The sequence below is a fragment of the Sminthopsis crassicaudata genome, chromosome X (genome assembly GCF_048593235.1).
Source record: "Sminthopsis crassicaudata isolate SCR6 chromosome X, ASM4859323v1, whole genome shotgun sequence".
In the NCBI taxonomy this organism is placed as follows: Eukaryota; Metazoa; Chordata; class Mammalia; order Dasyuromorphia; family Dasyuridae; genus Sminthopsis; species Sminthopsis crassicaudata.
In genome coordinates, this window is record NC_133623.1 from 85,960,774 (window position 1) to 85,981,552 (window position 20,779).

General features: G+C 39.2%; 1 long non-coding RNA gene across 1 annotated transcript; it reads right to left on the reverse strand.

The window, feature by feature from the left end:
- Window positions 1-18,860: 18,860 nt before the first annotated feature.
- On the reverse strand, window positions 18,861-20,274 carry LOC141549248 (uncharacterized). Its single transcript, XR_012484294.1, has 4 exons — window positions 20,242-20,274; window positions 20,020-20,151; window positions 19,567-19,764; window positions 18,861-19,258 (listed from the first exon to the last, which is right to left on the reverse strand). It is a non-coding gene; the product is annotated as an uncharacterized LOC141549248 (long non-coding RNA).
- Window positions 20,275-20,779: the final 505 nt, after the last annotated feature.

A 20,779-nucleotide genomic window follows, 5' to 3' on the forward strand; every position in this document is an offset into this window, starting at 1 on the left:
ATTAACCAATGATATAGCTGTATCAAAAGAACTGTCTCGTTTCATTCTAGTTAGTTTTCTTATCATGTCTTTAGACAAAGAAGGATTTTTACCAAAAAATTATTTAAGGGTTTGGCACATACATCTGTGCAGGTGCGGGGTACTGAAGGGCTTCCCTAGTTGACTCGTTCCGTATCGTCTGTATCTTGACAGTTCTTTATTAATTGTCTATGCCCAGGGAGGGAGCCACTCTTCTCTGGAGCACAAACATCTCTAGGAATGGCTAGTTCCTATCATCTAGTGTCAAAAATATACAGAGTTCATGGAACGGTCAAGTTCCCATAATTTGGAAGCTGAGGCCTGTTAGATTTGAGTGAGCTTATAATCCTAATATGAAATTTTAAATTTCTTAATCATTTGGCCTTAAGATCACGAAAATAATAAGAGGACTGAGCTAGTGGGGTGAAATTAGAGTAAATTAATTTCATTTTCCAATACATAAGACAATTACACATACATAATATAACTAGAAAGAGTAATAATAATACTATGGGTATAGCTAAACTATTAAAATAAGTGGTAGAGCTACCTGATCTAAATAAGAAATCATACCAATGGTGGTTAGTATCTGATGTTACTAAATGAGAGGCCTCGATAAGTTGTCCTGCAGCTATAAGAGTCTGTATTCGATGTTCATTTAATGCGCGCTGATTAGACTCTAATAGTTTCTTCATAACTTAAGATCTGTTTAGGACATCCATATATATGAAGTAAAGCAAAGCAATTAGGTAAGACAAAAGGTAACACATGAAATTAACACATAACAGCCCATATCTTAACTTGACAATACACAATAGTTCCAGTACACCAAAAAGAAGTACACATAGCATTTTCAGATCATTGTTTCTTCCATGCTTCTAGTAAATTAAACATATAATCCCACATTGCAACAATCTCTGAGCATTTTCTTTTTGTATCTAGGTATACATATTTTGTAAAGAGCATTTGGTCCACTTAAATAATTTACTAATATTTCCAGTAAAACCCAAACTAGTAATAATACTATCATCAAAAATCTGTAGAAATTGGCTTTGATATTATAATGTATTTTGGTGGAGTAGGATCGTCGTGGGCAACTATTGAGTATTTACAGTCAAAGCCTGAGAAACATCTTGTCCCGCACTGTGCAGTCTGCTGGCCAAGGTCTCAAGGTCTATTGAATTAACTATACCCAAACCAGTTCCAGCACCACCAAATAAAGTGTCATACCAGGTTCTTTTCTTTCTAACACAATTCATCAGAGGAGGAAAAGTTACATTATTGGTACAAGTTTTGGGAACTCTTATGATTGATGGAGAATGTTTTGTAGGAGGGGGAGGTGTCAGTAATAGATATTTTATGAGGTTTCAATACCGCTATCAAGATTTTACATGCACAGTTTATCAGTTGCTTTTCAAAGTTTGTCTCAGCTTGTTCTCTGCATTCAGTTGGGAAGTCCACACCCTCAGAGTCCACTCTCTTTCCTATGTAGCACTGCTGTATCTGGATCTGGAACAGTCCTTTCCAGCTCAGGGTCAGCTTGTCCTCCTTCCATGTCCTAGCCAGGACCCCGTCTCCAAGCTAGAACTCATGCACTGTTGAAACCCTAAGGGAGGAGTCTGAGCAATAAGCCTGTTTAGTTGTAAAGTTTTCAGATGTTAAAGTAAAGACATAACATATTTCCTTAAAAACAAATCCTTGGTTTCAAATATTGGATACAAGGAAGAATTTTGAATCCCTTTAAATCAGTTTGCTTTCTTCAACCAGAAACAGCTGCAGCTTCCTATTGCTGCTCTTCCCCTGCAAAAATACATCCCGTCTCACAGTCATCTCTCTGTGACTACCTTTTCCAACAAGTTCCTTCTTTTCCCCACTGATTTCTTCTTGAAATCATTTGCTCCCACTAATAAATCCTTCTTAAATCACCTTTATTCTCCTGTCCCATCTCTCTGTTTCTCTCTTCCCAATGCCTACTTGCTCAAACTTTCTCTGACATACTTTAAACACTTCCAAACCAATAACTCTTCTGACTAGATGCTTTCATTTAAACTATTAATTGCTTTTGTAAATCAATCTCTCTTGTCCCTTGTCTTTAATCACCCCCCTTTTTTTTAAACTTTAAACTTCAAGATTCATAACCCATAATGATAACAAATTACCCAATGTTTCAGAAGCAAACCAAGTAGTTTTTCTTTTTTCTTTTTTCTTTTTTTTTTTCTGCCTGAGTGCTTCAAGGCCACTAGTAAGAAGCTTCCCAGGTGGTATTAAGCAGATAAGATTGTAATGCCGTTACTCCCCTTTAGCAGGCTTTGAAAATCTGCTTTTCAGAGAAAACTTTCCCACCAATTTAAAATAGTCAAGTTCCATTTACTTACAAATTAGTACAACAGGTTAAAAAGTTTAAAATCACAAACAATTTTTAAGACCAATACATTTTGAATCACTCTGAAAGAATTACTATTCTGAATGAATTTCAATTTCCACAATTCAGCCTGTTATTTTTCTAAGCCTGTAACACAGAGGCTGAATTCTTATCTCTTATGAGCTTGCTAACTTTTAACACAGAACAAAAAATTCAAAGCAGACAAACATACACAGACAGACACAGAGCTCTATTTTTTCTATCCAGGCTCTGCATGCTTTTAAGTTAAGATCCACTCCATTCTTTTTACAGAGTTTATATAATTGTGAAGCATATACTCCTGAATCTGTTGGCTTGATATGGGCTTTAACTATTTTTTGTCCCATGCCTCATCTAATTGCATCTAAGCAGTCAGGCTGTTTGCTTCTTGATTCCAAAAATCAAGGAGCACGTCTTTCTCTGTTCATTTTTGTAGAGGGAATTTTAAGAGGCAATGTGTAGGAAGGGATTGCATAGAGGCAGCACAAGACAGCAGCCGTAGATAAGATTCTGCATTGATAATTAATTGTCTTATTCCGCCGTCAGAAGCGGCACTTTCTACAACTTCATTGATTAAAGTCCAATAAGGGAAAATATTTATGGGGACGGAATCAGGTCCTTCTCGTTTAAGAACTTCATTCAGATCACGACCTACTCTCTGCCACTTAGCGGGGTGTATTTCTGGACCGTTTATTATAAACCAGGGACAAATTTTGTCAATATAGATAAAGAATTTTATAATATCCTTTTTCTTAACTTTTAAGCCTCTTTCTCTAAAGCTTTCTTTGAGATCTTTTATAAAAGCTTGTTCTTTAGAGAGTTAGGAACCCATGAATGCGGCAGATGGCGTACTCACCGTTCGCAGTCTTTTGATTGCTGAAGTAGGGGGGTCTGGCCAGACGGGTCCGTTCCTTCTCCTCGCCGATCTGCCAGGCTGCAGCGAATCTTCAGGTCCCTGTTCGGGCGCCAATTGACCCGACCTGCGGGTCTCGAACTAAGGGGGTCTGAAGCCGCGTGTCAACCTGTAAGCAAAGCTAGTAAGGCAACAACCTGGGAATGGGTGAAGAAAGCAAGAGGCGGAGACAACTCTGTGCAAAGCAGAATAGCTCATTTATTGGAGGAAAGTACAAGGCTTATATATGTTTCCAGAGTATAGGTTTGAAAAAACAGTTCTGTGACTACGTGACTAGGGGAATGTTTGGTGGTTAAGGAACATCTGGTGGTAGATATGTGTGACCTTGTGATATTTTATGTCAGAATGTTCTCAGGCTAAGAAAGAATGCTTTATTGTTAACACCTGGGCTTTATGACCTTCAAGGCAGGATGTTCTCATGCTTCACTGTATTGCTTATCAGTTCTTGGTATTTGGGGTGTGGGGCAGGGGATCCAGCAATTGTCATATTTGTTTTTCAGAGAATTCTCTCTCACCTCATTAAAAGGGGGGAGAGGAAAAGGGAAAAGGAAAAGGAGAATAAGGAAAGGGACGTGGAGGGAGGGGGAGGGATACTAAAAAAAAAGGGAGGGCTGTGAGTCACAAGGGGGTCTATAAATTAAATGTTGGGGAAGGGGTTCAGGGGAGTCAAGGGAAAAAACATAATCTGGGGATAATATGATGGCAGGAATTACAGAATTAGTAATTTTAACTGTAAATGTGAATGGGATGAACACTCCCATCAAACGGAGACAGATAGCAGACTGGATCAAAAATCAGAACCCTACAATATGTTGTTTACAGGAAACACACTTAAAGCAGGGAGATACATATAGAGTAAAGGTAAAAGGTTGGAGCAGAATCTATTATGCTTCAGGTAAAGCCAAAAAAGCAGAGGTAGCTATCCTTATCTCAGATCAAGCAAAAGCAGAAGTCGATCTAGTTAAAAGAGATAAGGAAGGAAACTATATCCTGCTGAAAGATAGCATAAATAATGAAGCCATATCGATACTAAACATATATGAACCAAGTGGTATAGCATCTAACTTTCTAAAGGAAAAGTTAAGAGAGTTGCAAGAAGAAATAGACAGTAAAACTATAATAGTGGGAGATCTCAACCTTGCACTCTCAGATTTAGACAAATCAAACCACAAAACAAACAAGAAAGAAATTTAAAAAGTAAATAGAACATTAGAAAAACTAGGTATGATAGACCTTTGGAGAAAACTGAATGGCAATAGAAAGAAATATACTTTCTTCTCAGCAGTTCATGGATCCTATACAAAAATTGATCATATATTAGGATATAAAGATCTCAAAATTAAATGTAGGAAGGCAGAAAAAATAAATGCCTTCTTCTCAGACCACAATGCAATAAAAGCTACATTCAGTAAAAAGTTAGGGGTAAATAGACCAAAAAGTAATTGGAAACTGAATAATCTCATCTTAAAGAATGACTGGGTGAAACAGCAAATTATAGAAACAATTAATAATTTCACCCAAGATAATGACAATGATGAGACATCATACCAAAATCTGTGGGATGCAGCTAAAGCAGTAATAAGGGGAAATTTTATATCTTTAGAGGCTTATTTGAAGAAAATAGATAAAGAGAAGATTACTGAACTGGGCTTGCAACTTAAAAGGCTAGAAAAAGACCAAATTAAAACCCCCCAACCAAAAATTAAACTTGAAATACAAAAATTAAAAGGAGAAATCAATAATATGGAAAGTAAAAAAAAACTATTGAATTAATAAATAAAACCAAGAGTTGGTTTTATGAAAAAGTCAATAAAATAGATAAACCTTTGGTAAATCTGATCAGAAAAAAGAAAGAGGAAAATCAAATTGTTAGTCTTACAAATGAAAACGGGGATCTTTCCACCAATGAAGAGGAAATTAGAGAAATAATAAGGAGTTACTTTGCCCAACTTTATGCCAATAAATTTGATAACTTAAGTGAAATGGATGACTTCCTCCAAAAATATAGGCTTCCTAGATTAACAGAGGAGGAGATAAATTGCTTAAATAGTCCCATTTCAGAAAAAGAAATAGAACAAGCTATTAATCAACTCCCCAGGAAAAAATCCCCAGGACCAGATGGATTTACATGTGAATTCTAACAAACATTTAAAGAACAATTAGCCCCAATGCTATATAAACTATTTGAAAAAATAGGGGATGAAGGAGTCCTACCAAACTCCTTTTATGACACAGACATGGTACTGATACCTAAACCAGGTCGATCGAAAACTGAGAAAGAAAATTATAGACCAATTTCCTTAATGAATATTGATGCTAAAATCTTAAATAAGATATTAGCAAAAAGACTTCAGAAAATCATCCCCAGGATAATATAGTATGATCAAGTAGGATTCATACCAGGAATGCAGGGCTGGTTTAATATTAGGAAAACTATTAGTATAATTGACCATATTAATAATCAAATTAATAAAAACCATATGATCATCTCAATAGATGCAGAAAAAGCATTTGATAAAATTCAACATCCATTCCTACTAAAAACTCTTGAGAGTATAGGAATAAATGGATTATTCCTTAGAATAATCAGGAGCATATATTTAAGACCGTCAGTAAGCATAATATGCAATAGAAATAAACTGCAACCTTTCCCAGTAAGATCAGGAGTGAAACAAGGTTGCCCACTATCACCATTACTATTCAATATAGTACTAGAAACGCTAGCCTCGGCAATAAGAGCCGAGAAAGAGATTCAAGGAATTAGAGTAGGAAATGAGGAAATCAAACTGTCACTCTTTGCAGATGACATGATGGTATACTTAGAGAACCCCAAAGACTCTGCTAAAAAGCTATTAGAAATAATTCAGAATTTTAGCAAAGTGGCAGGATAAAAAATGAATCCACATAAATCCTCAGCATTCTTATATATCACCAACAAAATGCAACCACAAGAGATACAAAGAGAAATTCCATTCCAAAAAAAATGATGAGAGTATAAAGTATTTGGGAATCCATCTACCAAAGAATAGTCAGGAATTATATGAGAAAAATTACAAAACACTTGCCACAAAAATAAAGTCAGATTTAAATAATTGGAAAGACATACAGTGAACTTGGATAGGCCGAGCAAATATAATAAAGATGACAATACTCCCCAAACTAATCTATTTATTTAGTGCTATACCAATCAGACTCTCAAGAAACTATTTTAATGACCTAGAAAAAAATAACAACAAAATTCATATGGAAGAATAAAAGGTCGAGAATTGCAAGGGAACTAATGAAAAAAAAGTCAGAGGAAGGTGGTCTAAGTGTACCTGATCTAAAGCTATATTATATAGCAGCAGTCACCAAAACCATTTGGTACTGGCTAAGAAACAGAACAGTAGATCAGTGGAACAGATTAGATACAAAGGACATCTATAGCAATCTAATCTTTGACAAACCCAAAGATACCAACATTAGGGACAAAAATTCATTATTCGGAAAAAACTGTTGGGAAAACTGGAAATTAGTATGGCAGAAATTAGATATGGATCCACACTTAACACCATATACCAAGATAAGATCAAAATGGGTCCATGATTTAGGCATAAAGAATGAGATCATAAATAGATTAGAGGAACAGAGGATAGTCTACCTCTCAGACCTGTGGAGGAGGAAGGAATTTATGACCAGAGGAGAACTAGAGATCATTATTTATTACAAAATAGAAGATTTTGATTACATCAAACTAAAAAGTTTCTGTACAAACAATACTAGTGCAAACAAGATTAGAAGGGAAGTAACAAATTGGGAAAATATTTTTAAAAGTAAAGGTTCTGACAAAGGTCTCATTTCCAAAATATATAGAGAACTGACCCTAATTTATAGGAAACCAAACCATTCTCCAATTGATAAATGGTCAAGGGATATGAACAGACAATTCTCAGATGATGAAATTGAAACTATTTCCACTCACATGAAAGAGTGTTCCAAATCACTACTGATCAGAGAAATGCAAATTAAGACAACTCTGAGATACCACTACACACCTGTCAGATTGGCTAAGATGACAGGAACAAATAATGATGAATGTTGGAGGGGATGTGGGAAAACTGGGACACTGATGCATTGTTGGTGGAGTTGTGAAAGAATCCAGCCATTCTGAAGAGCAATTTGGAACTATGCCCAAAAAGTTATCAAACTGTGCATACCCTTTGACCCAGCAGTACTACTACTTGGCTTATATCCCAAAGAAATACTAAAGAGCAGAAAGAGACCTGTATGTGCCAAAATGTTTGTGGCAGCTCTTTTTGTTGTAGCTAGAAACTGGAAGATGAATGGATGTCCATCAATTGGAGAATGGTTGGGTAAATTATGGTATATGAAGGTCCTGGAATATTATTGCTCTGTAAGAAATGACCAGCAGGAGGAATACAGAGAGGCTTGGAGAGACATATCAACTGTTGCTGAGTGAAATGAGCAGAACCAGAAGATCACTATACACTTCAACAACAATACTGTATGAGGATGTATTCTGATGGAAGTGGAAATCTTCAACATAAAGAAGATACAATTCACTTCCAGTTGATCAATGATGGACAGAAATAACTACACCCAGAGAAGGAACACTGGGAAGTGAATGTAAATTATTAGCACTACTGTCTATCTACCCAGGTTACTTATACCTTCGGAAGCTAATAATTAATGTGCAACAAGAAAATGGTATTTACACACATATATTGTATCTAGGTTATAATGTAACACATGTAAAATGTATGGGATTGCCTGCCATCGGGGGGGGAGGGAATAGAGGGAGGGAGGGGATAATTTGGAAAAATGAAAAAAAAAAATAAAATAAAATAAAATAAAAGAAGAGAAATATAATGTTGGTTATCTACATGCTATTGTATTTTTCTGGTAATTGAGAACAAAATATAAGAATTATAGACAAGGTAGAAATTTTACTGATTTACCCAGCAGTAACGTCAGCTTATATTTAAAGTACCCACTATTTACCAAACTATGAACTACATGCTAAGGCTGTCCCCCCAAAAAATATTTTAAAATTCCTGCTTTCAAGAGAAGATGGTGATGCAGATAACTATGTGTAAGATATATTTGGAATAAATTGGGGGTGATCTTGGAGAGCTTCATTAAGGATAAGGAGACCCGGGAAAGACTTCTACAAAAATTCCTCATATATGTGAGGAGTTTCTTGTTCATGGAATTGTAAAGAGCCCAATATCAATGGATTAAAGTGAAGGGAGTTAAATTCATTTTATACAGACATTATTTTAAGGGTCTGGGAGTATTCATATGAAGAAGAACATTTTTAAATTGTTTTCAAATATTTTAAGATATGTCAGATGGAAGACAAAACATACTTATTCATTAATAATCATTATAATTAATATTATTAATTATATTAATACTTTATATTATTAATATAGCATATATTAATATCATGAATAATGACAATATATTAACATAGCTACATTGCTATAATATAATAGTTATTATTAACATTAATTATATAATTAAGTAGTATTAATTGATATTAATGAAATTAAATATTGTATTAATTAAATGATTAATCATTATATATGTTTAAGAAGGCAGAATCTGGAGAAACAACTCTAGTTTTGAATACAGTTGTAATACAATTAAGATGATTGGTAAGTATACATAAGTTGGAAGGTTATTTCACAAAAGTTTTGAGAAAGATTTCAAGAATTAAATTGCACTACAAAAGAAGTAAATACTTTTAAGAGGAAGAAATAAACTAGTACATTCTAGAGATGGGGTTATAATTTCTTCAAAGATAGACATTGGACTACTTGTTCAGATGCATTATTGGGACAGGATTTCCTAAGGTCCCTTTCTAGAATAATTTCTTAGGCAACATGAGATATATCTTGTAATTTTAGGGTATTCAAAAATCATATTTTATAATTTAGATACTTGATATGTTACTTTAGAGGAAAAAAATTATCGATTGAACAAAATAGCATATGACACTAAGTAGGATAACTTCCCTTAGACTTTGTGTTTGTAAAAAATGGTCTTAATGTGGGCTCATGAGAAGTTGATAATAAAATCCATGCCTATGAAATAAGTACGTTATATGATCTAGTTTAAAATAGTGGATCAGTTCAGAAAGGCCTGGAGAGACTTACATGAACTGATGCTGAGTGAAATGAGCAGGACCAGAAGATAGTTATATACTTCAACAACAATACTGTATGATGATCAATTCTGATGGACATGGCCATCTTCAACAATGAGGTGGAACAAATCAGTTCCAATAGAGCAGAAATGAACTGAACCAGCTACACCCAACGAAAGAACTCTGGGAGATGACTATGAACCACTACATACAATTCCCAATCCCCCTATTTTTGTCCGCCTGCATTTTTTATTTCCTTCACAGGCTAATTGTACACTGTTTCAAACTCTGATTCTTTTTGTACAGCAAAATCACTGTTTGGACATGTATACATATATTGCATTTAATTTATACTTTAACATATTTAACATGTATTGGTCAACCTGCCATTTTGGGGGAGGGGGTGGGGGGAAGGAGGGGAAAAGTTGGAACAAAAGGTTTTGCAATTGTCAATGCTGTAAAATTACCCATGCATATATCTTGTAAATGAAAAGCTATAATTAAAAAAATAATAATAAAATAGTGGATCAGGAAATGGGAGACTTTTTAGTCCTTTAATATCATAATTCTCATCACGAATGAGGAGAACTTTGAGTAGCAGCAGGTTTCTGTCAAATGAAAATAATATTATCATATTATACCAGTAATGTGCCTTCTTTCTCCCTCTTGCTCATTTTCTCTGGTCCATCAAAAAAAAATTTTATGTTCTAAATCTTCCCAAGTATCAGCCCCTAAATTCTCATCTTTGTTATTTTTATGAAGTACAAATTGTAAAGATAAAAGAGAAATTTGTTGTATATATGTGTCTCCACAGTTTTGACTTCAGAAGAATGTCAAGAAAAAAAAAAGACCAAGTAAGGGGACCAGGTCTTTGAAGAAAGCAAACAGAAAGCCAAAGGCAGCAAACCTTTAATGCCAACCTCCACTATCCTTTGTCTATTGGCTGAGTTGGTGAGGTCCTATGTTGGCATTGCCACCCTGATTGCCAATTACAGCGACACTGTGGGCTAGTCTGAACTAATCAAAGACGTATTTTGATAGCCAATTTACTTTTTCTTACAGTGGACAAATTAAGCTAGAAATAGTTTCAGATAAATTAATTTAATAAGTCTCAAGGTTTGATTTATAGTAGGTCAAATGATGTAGCACCTATAAGCATGGCATAAAAATTAGTTTTAAATCAAATTCTTAATGTTGAAAGCCTTTGGATAGACTTCTTGGTAAAGATCCCCAAATTTGGGCTTCTACCATTCTTCTCCTGGATCTATGAGATCAATATTTAATATATCCTTTGTAAATCACTTCCCTTTTCTGATCATTGGCTTTATTTTCTCAAAAGTGAAAATAATAAACTCCATTTCCCAAGGTTTCTTTCTGTATCTGATAGTGTAGCTTTATTGATGTTTTATCAAAAGCCAAGTGTGTTTGTGAGACAATTATTTTCCATGATCTTATAGGATTGAAGTGTTCTGGCATTTGTCCTGGACCACCTTCTTCCACATACCCAGAATACAGAAGACAATGATACTCCAGCTTTGGCCTGCCTCTTTCTTGCCAGCTTGCCTGCAGCAGGCACTGGAACAGATGCTCAGGTACTTTGGTAAATGAATTTAAAGATGCATTAGGTCGAGCTCTGGCAATGGCTGAGAGCACAGAAAAACATGCCAGGTAAGTACCTGGATGTGATTTTGAAAAAAAGAAAGAAAGAAAGAAATAGACTGTATCCTAAAATATTATATATTTTGATGGGGTAATAAAGCTCAAGCTAAATTTAGAATTGTGCCTTTCATCAGACTCTAGGCAGTGATGTGCATCAACAGTATTATTATGGAGTCGTGTCCCTCCACATTCAGCTTTTACAGCAGTGCCACAGCAAAGACCCAACACAATGGCATGGATAACATCATCAGATTCTTTTTGAAGAAGAATCAGTGAATGATCTTGCATGAGTACCACACAGTCTAGATCTCTCCAGGTAAGATTATTTGACCTGCTTCTAGGGCACCAATACAACATAAGGAGTGAGATAAAATGTGTTCATACATAGGAGTTTCCATTGAGAGCTTTCATATCTGGAACATTTCACATTCTCTAGATTCTTGATGTATTTCCCTTCAGTCTTGTTTGTTTTCAGCCTTGTTTATCTAATCACAAAAGTAATGAGTGACAAAATTCTGAGGCAGATATTAATGATCCTATGGTTCCTATTCCTAATGATTGGATTTGCAAGGAAAGAAATATTAGTGTATTCCTAGCCATAAGATTTGTACAATAATTGATAGACTGATATACGGAACTATGGTATTACTGATTCTAAACCCAGAAGACTTTAAAATTATTGACAAATTGTTAGAACAGAAGCTGTCTGAAGTCCAGGGGACCTCAGGATCAGTGATTTTAAAGCCAGAAGACTTTAGAAGTATTGAGTGTTTATTAGAACAACAGTCTTTTAATTTTTTGGGGGGGGGGACCTTGGATTCACTGATTCTAAAGCTTTATTTATATATATAATTTATATATATAATTTATATATATAATTGTTAATTATCTTTAGGATAATTAACAATTTGTTAGAACAGAAGTCCCCTAAGGTTCAGGGGTCCTTGCAATCACTTATACTAAACCCAGAAGACTTTAGAGTCATTGAAAGATTATTAGAATAAAAACTCTCTAATTTTAGTGGCACTTTAGGTTCACTGATTATAAAGCTGGAAGACTTTAGAATCATTGAAAAGGATAATTGTTTTTAGCACCTGAAGATATTAGAATTATTGACAGACTGCTAAAACAAGAGTCCTCTAAGTTTGGGGGGTCCTTGGGTTCACTGATTCTAAAGCCAGAAAATTTTCAAATCATTAACAGATCATTAACAGAATCATAACAGATTAACAGAAGCTCTGTAAGGATGAGACATCTTGGGATCAAGGATTCCAAAGGTAGCAGAACTTAGAATCATTGATAGGTTGTTGGAACAGAAGCCCTCTAAGATTGGAGGAATGTTGGGATTACTGATTCTAAAGCCAGAACACTTTAGCATCATCATCAAATTGTTAGCACATAAGCACTGTAAGGTAGGGTTTAGGGGTACCTTACTGCTATTTCCTCTAGAATCTAACTCCTATCATTTTCCTCCCTCAAGCAGCCAACCCCAATTCTATTTGGGACAAAGGGAGGGAAGTCTCATCTTCTGAAGCTGCTACATGCTGATAAGGGTCATAGAATTGTCCCTGACCAGTGGGGGTCCAGACAAAGGAGAGGAGGCAAGATGGTGGCAGCAGCATTTGGGGAGGGGGTGCTGAGTATCAGAATCAGATAGCCAATGGTATTCAGAGTGAACAAATAGTTGGAGCCTGGGGGGAAACAAATCTTACAAGTAGGTTAAAAATGCAGGGGCCAAATATGAGCAAAAAGAATAATTAAAAGTGGAATTAGTAGAAACAATAGCCAGGAACCTCACCCAGAGTGAGGCTGGGTGGTTGATGAAGCTATCATAAATGCCTCTCATCCAAGTCAGCTTTTCACAGGTGGCCTAAGGTGCAAGCACCATGATGCTTCAAAGGCATTAAGCATTGGATGACAGGCAGAGTAGAGATGATCATTAATCATGAGTTTGATCTCCTTTAGCCAAACCTCTGAGCCTTTTCAGTCTTCCAAGGGAACTAATTTTCCCAATTAGTAAAGGTGACAGGGGAAAAAAAGCAGTTTGAAGTTCCTGCAAAGGGGCATGTGTATAAAATCCATCTGCCAGTCCTCCCCCAGATATATATATACACCCCTCCCCTGGACATGGGAAATTTAAAAGACCTTTTCAAGATTTACTTGGGCACAAACTGGGTAGGCCTGGCAGACCTGTTGAATTGTCTCTCCCAGCTTGGGGGCAGCGAAAATAGTTTCCACAAGGGATTGGAGAGCATTTTCCCCAAGGGAGTAGCTCATAAGGAGAAGTTTCCACCAGCTGGCCACCAGCTGGATCAGAAATTGGTCCGAGGGGGTTGGAGACCAGCAGGAAGGGAAAAGGGTTTACGCCATTCTTTAGCAAGGGCTTGTTCCTGGGTGCTGCATGAGAGTGCAGGAATCGGGGCCTGAAAAGTGCCATGGTCGGGTGCAAACAAGGAGCAGCATGGGCAGCTGAACCTGCCAACCTGTTTCCCCTGGCCTGAAGTGAATGCCCCTTCTGGTGTCCTTTCCCCAATAGTAAAACTCTGGTTCTGAACCTCATGGGGAGTTAGAACCTCCAGTGGTTAGCCCAGGGGGGGGGAGATAGGGGGCTTCCTCAATCAGAAGGGCTGGGGCAGGAGGGTCACCCCAGAGACACCGAGTTTCTTTGAGAAGGAAGCAAGGGGGTCCGGAATCGGGTCCCAGGGACTGAGACCCCTAGGACCTGGCCCCAGCTTTCATAAAAGGCTCTAGGGAGGGCTAAGATGGAGGAGAGATCCATTTAGCTTTCAGGGTCTCAAGAGACTGATGGGCAATGTGGGCCTCTAGACAAAGAAACTCCATAGCCCTGGGAGGTGGGGAGAAGAAGTTAGGGGTTTGTATGGCTGCAGCCAGAGAAGCCTCTGGGGGGGTGCAGGTCCAGATATCATCCATATTTGGGGTATCCAGGGCCTGTCCAAATATGTGGGGGCCGTCATGGGAGCCCTGAGGTGGGACTGGCCACGTGCATTGGTGGATTTACGTTCCCCTAGATTTTTCCCTTTAAAGGCAAAAAGAAATTGTGACTTTATTCAATGATATACAAAAGAAAGCATCTTTTAAGATCTGAAGTAGGAAACCATCATGTGTCCCCGGGATACTTGCTCTGGTTGTGGAGATTTGCTAGAAGAGGAAAAGCAGGGACATGATTATAAAAGCATCACCACACGTGAGCACACATCTGACAGGATAAGGCATCCTTAGTTCTGATTGGCAGCCAGTCCTGTGGTAACGATTCCCCTCACAGCCAGCCTCGGGAATAAGCACGTGGGAAATAAAGAAACAGAGCTGGGAAACTGAGTCAGAAGGCTCCCACCTAGAGCAGAGGCTGAGTCTGTCCCTCCGGCTCTTGCCCTGATAAGACGCACCCCTGTGACAGTTCAGGAAGGCGTCCCGCTGAGGAACTTATGGCATCTCTCCCGAATGGCAGTTACCAACTTCATGATCGGGCAGAATCAAAACCCACAGGCACATCAGTGACCAGCCCAAGAGCTTTTCTCCCTCGCAGCAAAGTCTGCCGTCCCAGCTTAGAGCTGGCTGCTTCATTGTAAGAATTGACCAGGACTCCAACCTAGAGGAGATTTTGTTGAGCATTTTGTATGTTTAAACTTATCCTGCGCCAAGGATCAATGGTGAAACAGGCTTGGAGAGATTCCAGTAAACACATTTCTGTTTTAGGAGCTCTCCATCCTGAACAGGCTCAGTTCTCAGGGCTGATGATGCTCACCCTGATGGCAACTGGCAAACTTACCGACGAAGGGGAGAGGACAGGGACCCCGGGGAAGGGCTGAGCTCGGTGTGGCCCACCCCAACTACTCTGTGTTCTCGTGGGCTGTGCTGTTCGACACCCCCCTCCTGTGAAGGGGAAAAGCCTCTGCACGCTTCCTACGTGGAGGTGAACTGAGAAGGCTTTCACCTCCTCCCTCTCGTTCCACACACGGAAATGACCGGTTTGGGCTTTAACGTGATGGCAATAACTCCAAATAACTTAGTTAACAATCTTAGAATTTTCCTCATAGCCAAAGAGTCTTCACTATTTCCTACTCCTTTAAGTAAGTTTCCCTTTTGTTTTGGGGAGAAAACAAGACGATTCTTAAAATTGAGATGGAACAGATTTTAAAATGGACTTGAGTTCATGAGATTCCCTGGATTCTCATTCAATCTTCCAGACAAACTGAACTGCCATCTGGTTATTGTCCAATTCAGCCAGCCCATTTCTCCTTTGTGAGCCAGGGAGGGGTTCAGGGGCCAGTCTTTACTGCTAGGGCCCTCAGAAGTCTGACTCTAGATAACGCAAAAGCAGGCGGTTTGTCCCCAGAGTTTGTTTTTTTTTGTAATTACTTTTACAATTATAACATTTTTTTTGGCAGTACATATGCATAGGTAATTTTTTTTTACAACATTATCCCTTGTACTCCCTTCTGTTTCGAATTTTTCCCCTCCTTTCCTCCACCCCCTCCCCTAGATGGCAGGCATTCCCATACATATTAAATATCTTATAGTATATCCTAGGTACAATATATATGTGCAGAACCGAATTTTGTTGTTGTTGCAAAGGAAGAATTGGATTCAGAAGGTAAAAATAATCTGGGAAGAGAAACAAAAAAATGCTCTCAGTTTACACTCATTTCCCAGTGTTCCTTTTCTGGATGTAGCTGATTCTGTCCATCATTGATCATTTGGAATTGGAGTAGCTCTTCTCTATGTTGAAGATATCCACTTCCATCAGAATACATCCTCATACAGTATCATTGTTGAAGTGTATAATGATCTCCTGGTTCTGCTCATTTCACTCAGCATCAGTTGATGTAAGTCTCTCCAAGCCTCTCTGTATTCCTCCTGTTGGTCATTTCTTACAGAACAATAATATTCCATAACCTTCATATACCATAATTTACCCAACTATTCTCCAATGGATGGACATCCATTCATCTTCCAGTTTCTAGCCACTACAAAAAGAGCTGCCACAAACATTTTGGCACATACAGGTCCCTTTCCACTCTTTAGTATTTCGGGATATAAGCCCCGTAGTAGCACTGCTGGATCAAAGGGTATGCACATTTTGATAACTTTTGGGGCATAGTTCCAGATTGCTCTCTAGAATGTACCCAGAGTTTTTAAAGTAGCACCAAACTGCTTTCCTGTTTTCCTGAATTTCCCAAATCCTTAAATCTTCTGTTACCACTATGAGTGCAAGTAGATTCTAATGTACATATCCCTGTAGTGGGCTTTACTTAGAGCTCCTTTAAAATCACTTTTGCTTTGTTATTTCAAATAACAAGTTTAGAAATCATTTAGCTTGACATGGTATGTCAAATTTTAAAATTAAATTAAAAATTAAATTTAAAAATTTGTGCTTCCATAACATCTTGGAGACTACACTGCTCCCCCATGGCATCTCTGCCCAGAGGGCCAACCTCATTGCCCTCACTAGGGATCTAGATTTGGAGAGAGGCCCTCCAGTCCCTTGTGAAGAGTCCGAAAGGGTGGTTAAAACCCCCCTCTCCTGAAGCCTATCCAGAGGAGGGGTACGTCCCCAGGAGAGGACTGGCAGATAGATTTTACACACATGCTGCCCTGCAGGGGCTTGAAAGTGCTTTTGGTCTCTGCTGACACCTTTGCTAATTGGATAAAAGCCTTGCCTTGCAAGCCTGAAAAGGCTAAGAGTTTTGCTAAAGGAGATTGTCATTTTGACCTGCCTAACTCTTCATAGAGCAACATTGGACCAGCCACCACTTCTCAAATAACCTAAGCTGTGTCTGAGCATTAAGACCCAATGCTTAACGCCTTTGAAGCATCATGGTGCTTGCACCCTAGATCACCTGAGCACTCCTTTCACTGGGCATATCACCACTGTCTCACCCACTGACCCTGTGCCTTTGGGGAGACAAAAGCAGGTAAACGGGGAAAATGCTCTTTGGTATTTACCCTAGGAAAAGATGTCTGGATGAGAGACGTTCATGATAGCCTCATCTACCCGCCCCAGTCTTCCTCTGGGAGGGTTCCTGGTCACTGTCCCTAGGAACCCCCATATCAACTGTGGTTTTGGTCTTTTGCTCATTTTTGGCTCCTGCATGTCTGATCTACTTGTGAAACTTGTTTCTTCAGGACCCAAGCCATGAACTTCCAGCTACTTGGTCACCCTGAATATCACTTGATACTGGATTCTGACACTCAGCAACCCATGGATGCTGCTGCCCATCTACAAGCCACGTGTCTCCCCTCCCCTCCCACTGGGCAGGGCATGTTCTAAGCCCCTTGTCTGCCTGAAACAGCTCCAGAAGATTTGTCCCAAATGAATGTGGGTTTGGACTGCTTGAGAGGGCAATAATAAAGTACAGCTTCCAGGGGAAATAGAGCAGTAATCCTGAGGCCCCCAATCTTGTTCTAACATTCTGTCAATGATTCTAAAGTCTCCTGGCCTGGAGTACTATAGTTCCACAAAAATGCTCGTTGTCAGATAATCATCTGTTGATCAGTGATAACAAAGTTTCTGCATCAATAATGAGGTACATACCAGACTAAACTATAAGAGTCAAGAATGAGGTGCACATCAGACCACTCCTCAATTCTACATCTAACTTCTAAGCCATAAAATTAGCATTTTATTGATATGAACCTCCCTTCTCAGTCCCCTATAGCCTGGCTTATGACCTCATTTCTCAAGAAAAAGTGCCCCCTCCCAAGGGGCCAGCGACTGCTTAGTTGCCAACTGCTGGTGGCCTTTGTTCCGGCTTCATCCTTACAGAATTCTGTCCAGCAGAGGAGTCTGCAGAGCAGATCACACTGTTCCTCAGTGATCTCCACTCTAGGTTTAGCTGACCACAGGCTCTTGTGGATGTCTTCCTGGCTGTCCTTCTCAATCTCCTTTAATGGCTCATCAGGCCTATGACCCTCTACCCCCAGACTGTATTTGTCCTGAACTCTCAACATTTTCCATTCTCACCTATAGGTGTCATTAGGCCTAGGGGGTACAACAAGCATGCAGACATAACTGTGGTGGAAGACTACCCTAAAACCTCCCACAATCAAAGAGACACAAATGTGGTGGGAACCTAGGATATCACACCCACAGGCACATAGACACCAATGTGGGGGGAGCCTAGATTAACACCCCCTAGTGTCAAGGAGAACCTAATGGGGTGGGAGGGCAACCTAACATAACTCAGTGGTACCCAGAGAGAGGACTATGGAGACAATATGGATGGACAATAGTATTTTCACCTTTCTGTTGTTTGTTTGCTTGGGTTTTTTTCTTTGTTTTTTTTTTCACTTTTGAACTCTTTTTTTTATGCAGCACGGGAATATGGAAATATGTTTGGAAAAACCACACATGTTTAACTTATATTGGTTTGCTTGCTATCTTGGGGAGGGGAAGGGAGAAGAGAGAGAGAAAAATTAGAAACACAAGGTTTCGAAAAGGGGAATGTTGAAAATTATTTTTGCATGTATTAGGAAAAATGAAATACTATTTAAAAAAAAAGAGTTCATGATTACCTGGTTCCAAGAGTCTTTGAAAGTTCACAAAAATATTTTTCAAACTCTTTCCCATCCCTTAAACAATGATCAAGTTTCTTTTTAAAAACACCCATGTAAATATTTCATAGGCCTCAACATTATAACAGTATCTCCAAATAGCGTGGTTAACAGTCTCATATTTTTGTAAGCAAGAGGCAAACAACTGAAGATGAAATTTCTCTTTATTTATAAGCATACGTGCAAGTGTATAAGTTCTTAAATTAGAGCACTTTAGAATATGAAGGACATTTTTACAAGCTGTTTCTTAATCTAACAACATCTAGATTGTTTTTTCTAACAACGCAGCTTATAAAATTTTACCAATGTTTCCAAATTGACCACATTTTCCAATATGAGAACATTTCGAAGCATAACCATATAATAAACAACGTTACATCATTACCATTTGAAGGAAAACCCATCATTAAAACTAAACCCTCCCCGCCTGAGGTGCTCTCAATTCAGTTGAATTCATTCCCCATGACAGAACATCTTATCTCCATTGGCAGGTTACAGTGATGACACTCAAATTTCCATACCTTCCATTAGGAAAGAACTGCATCTAATTAAAGAAATAAAAAAAGCAGTTAACTTTCATGTAGCACTTCCCAGTCCCAGGCCCTGTGTTAAGCACTTTACAATCACAACAAACTTGAGAGGTGGATGCTATTATTATCCCTTTACAGAAGAGTAAATTAAGATGGAGGGACAAAGGGTTACTTGCTTAGGGGTCACACGGCTAATACATTTCAAATCCAAGTAAATGCGGATTTATAGCCACTAACAGTCCCATCTCAATTTCCAAGGACTGCTCTCTTGTCCCTTAAACAGACAAAAGCTTATTATCTACAAGTAACAGGGGGAAGTTACCTAATGCAGTTCCAGACTAGTTCTCGTCCTTCACTTTGCTGTCCTCCTCGGACTCTTGGACTAGAAGAGGAAGGAAAACCAGTACCAAAAGGAGAGGGAGCAGGAAAAGAAAGGGTAGGAAATGGAGAAGGACAATGAAGAGGAAATGCAGGATGACAAAGAGAGCAGGCACAGGATAGAGGGGAGGCATCTTTGGTCCTGCAGGGAGAAAAGTCACGCTCAGTCTAGGAGGAGTGATTTCTCCCCCCAGAAGGGAGGTCAAGGCCACAGAGAATCATCGAGGTCAAGGTCAAGATCGTGGGGGGATGGGCAAGGGAAGGGGAGAGGGCCAGGGAGGAATGAGAGGAGGCAGGGAAAGGAAAGGGTGAGGGAAGAGGCAGGGGAAATGGCGGGACAAGGAAAGGGGGCGGGGCGACGGAGGGGAAGGATCACTTGGCTCGGGCCAATGGTCACCTGGGGTGGTGCCGCCTGGCTGGAGTGGGGGACTGGCTCGATGAAGGGGACCAGCCAGTCAGAAGTGGAGAGTTCTTGCTGTTAGCAGACACCACAGACAATCAGGAGGACGGACGCTGGTAACAGGATGGTCTAGAGAACAGAAGAACAGACATGTGGAAGGGAAAGAATGGGAGAGAAAGCCAGGTCCAGCCCCTCCTCCCCAGCTCCCGGAGCACTGACCCCCAGCCATGAGGTGTTCTTGTCCACTCACCATTACTCCGGCAACGCTGCCGCTTATGACGGGCATGATGATGCTGCAGACTTCGAAGACCTTTGGGAGCCTAGGCAACCAGACCACTGGTCGGAAAGTTCCAGGCTCGTTCTTGGGCGGGGCAGGCAGAGCATCACTTGTCCATTGTTACCCTGGAGGAGGATGCTCCCTGCTGTGGGAGGAGGGACTGCTTCTGGGTTTCACACTCACTGCCTGTGGCCCCTTCCTCCGCCCCCTCCTTCCTCTTTTCCTTCCATGGCCCGCTAGAGATTGAGAGAGTAATGGCGCCATTGATGATAAAGAAGCCCGTCCCCTAACCCCCAAAGCTAAAGCAGCTTGAGACCCCAAAACAGGAAAGGGAAGGTCCAGGGGGTGGGATTTAACAGTCGCCTGCAAGTGACTGCAAAGAAAAGCAGGATGTGCATTTAATTATTATTTTAATAGTATTTTATTCTTCAAATATATGCAAGATATATTTCACCATTCACCTCTGCAAAACCTTGTGTT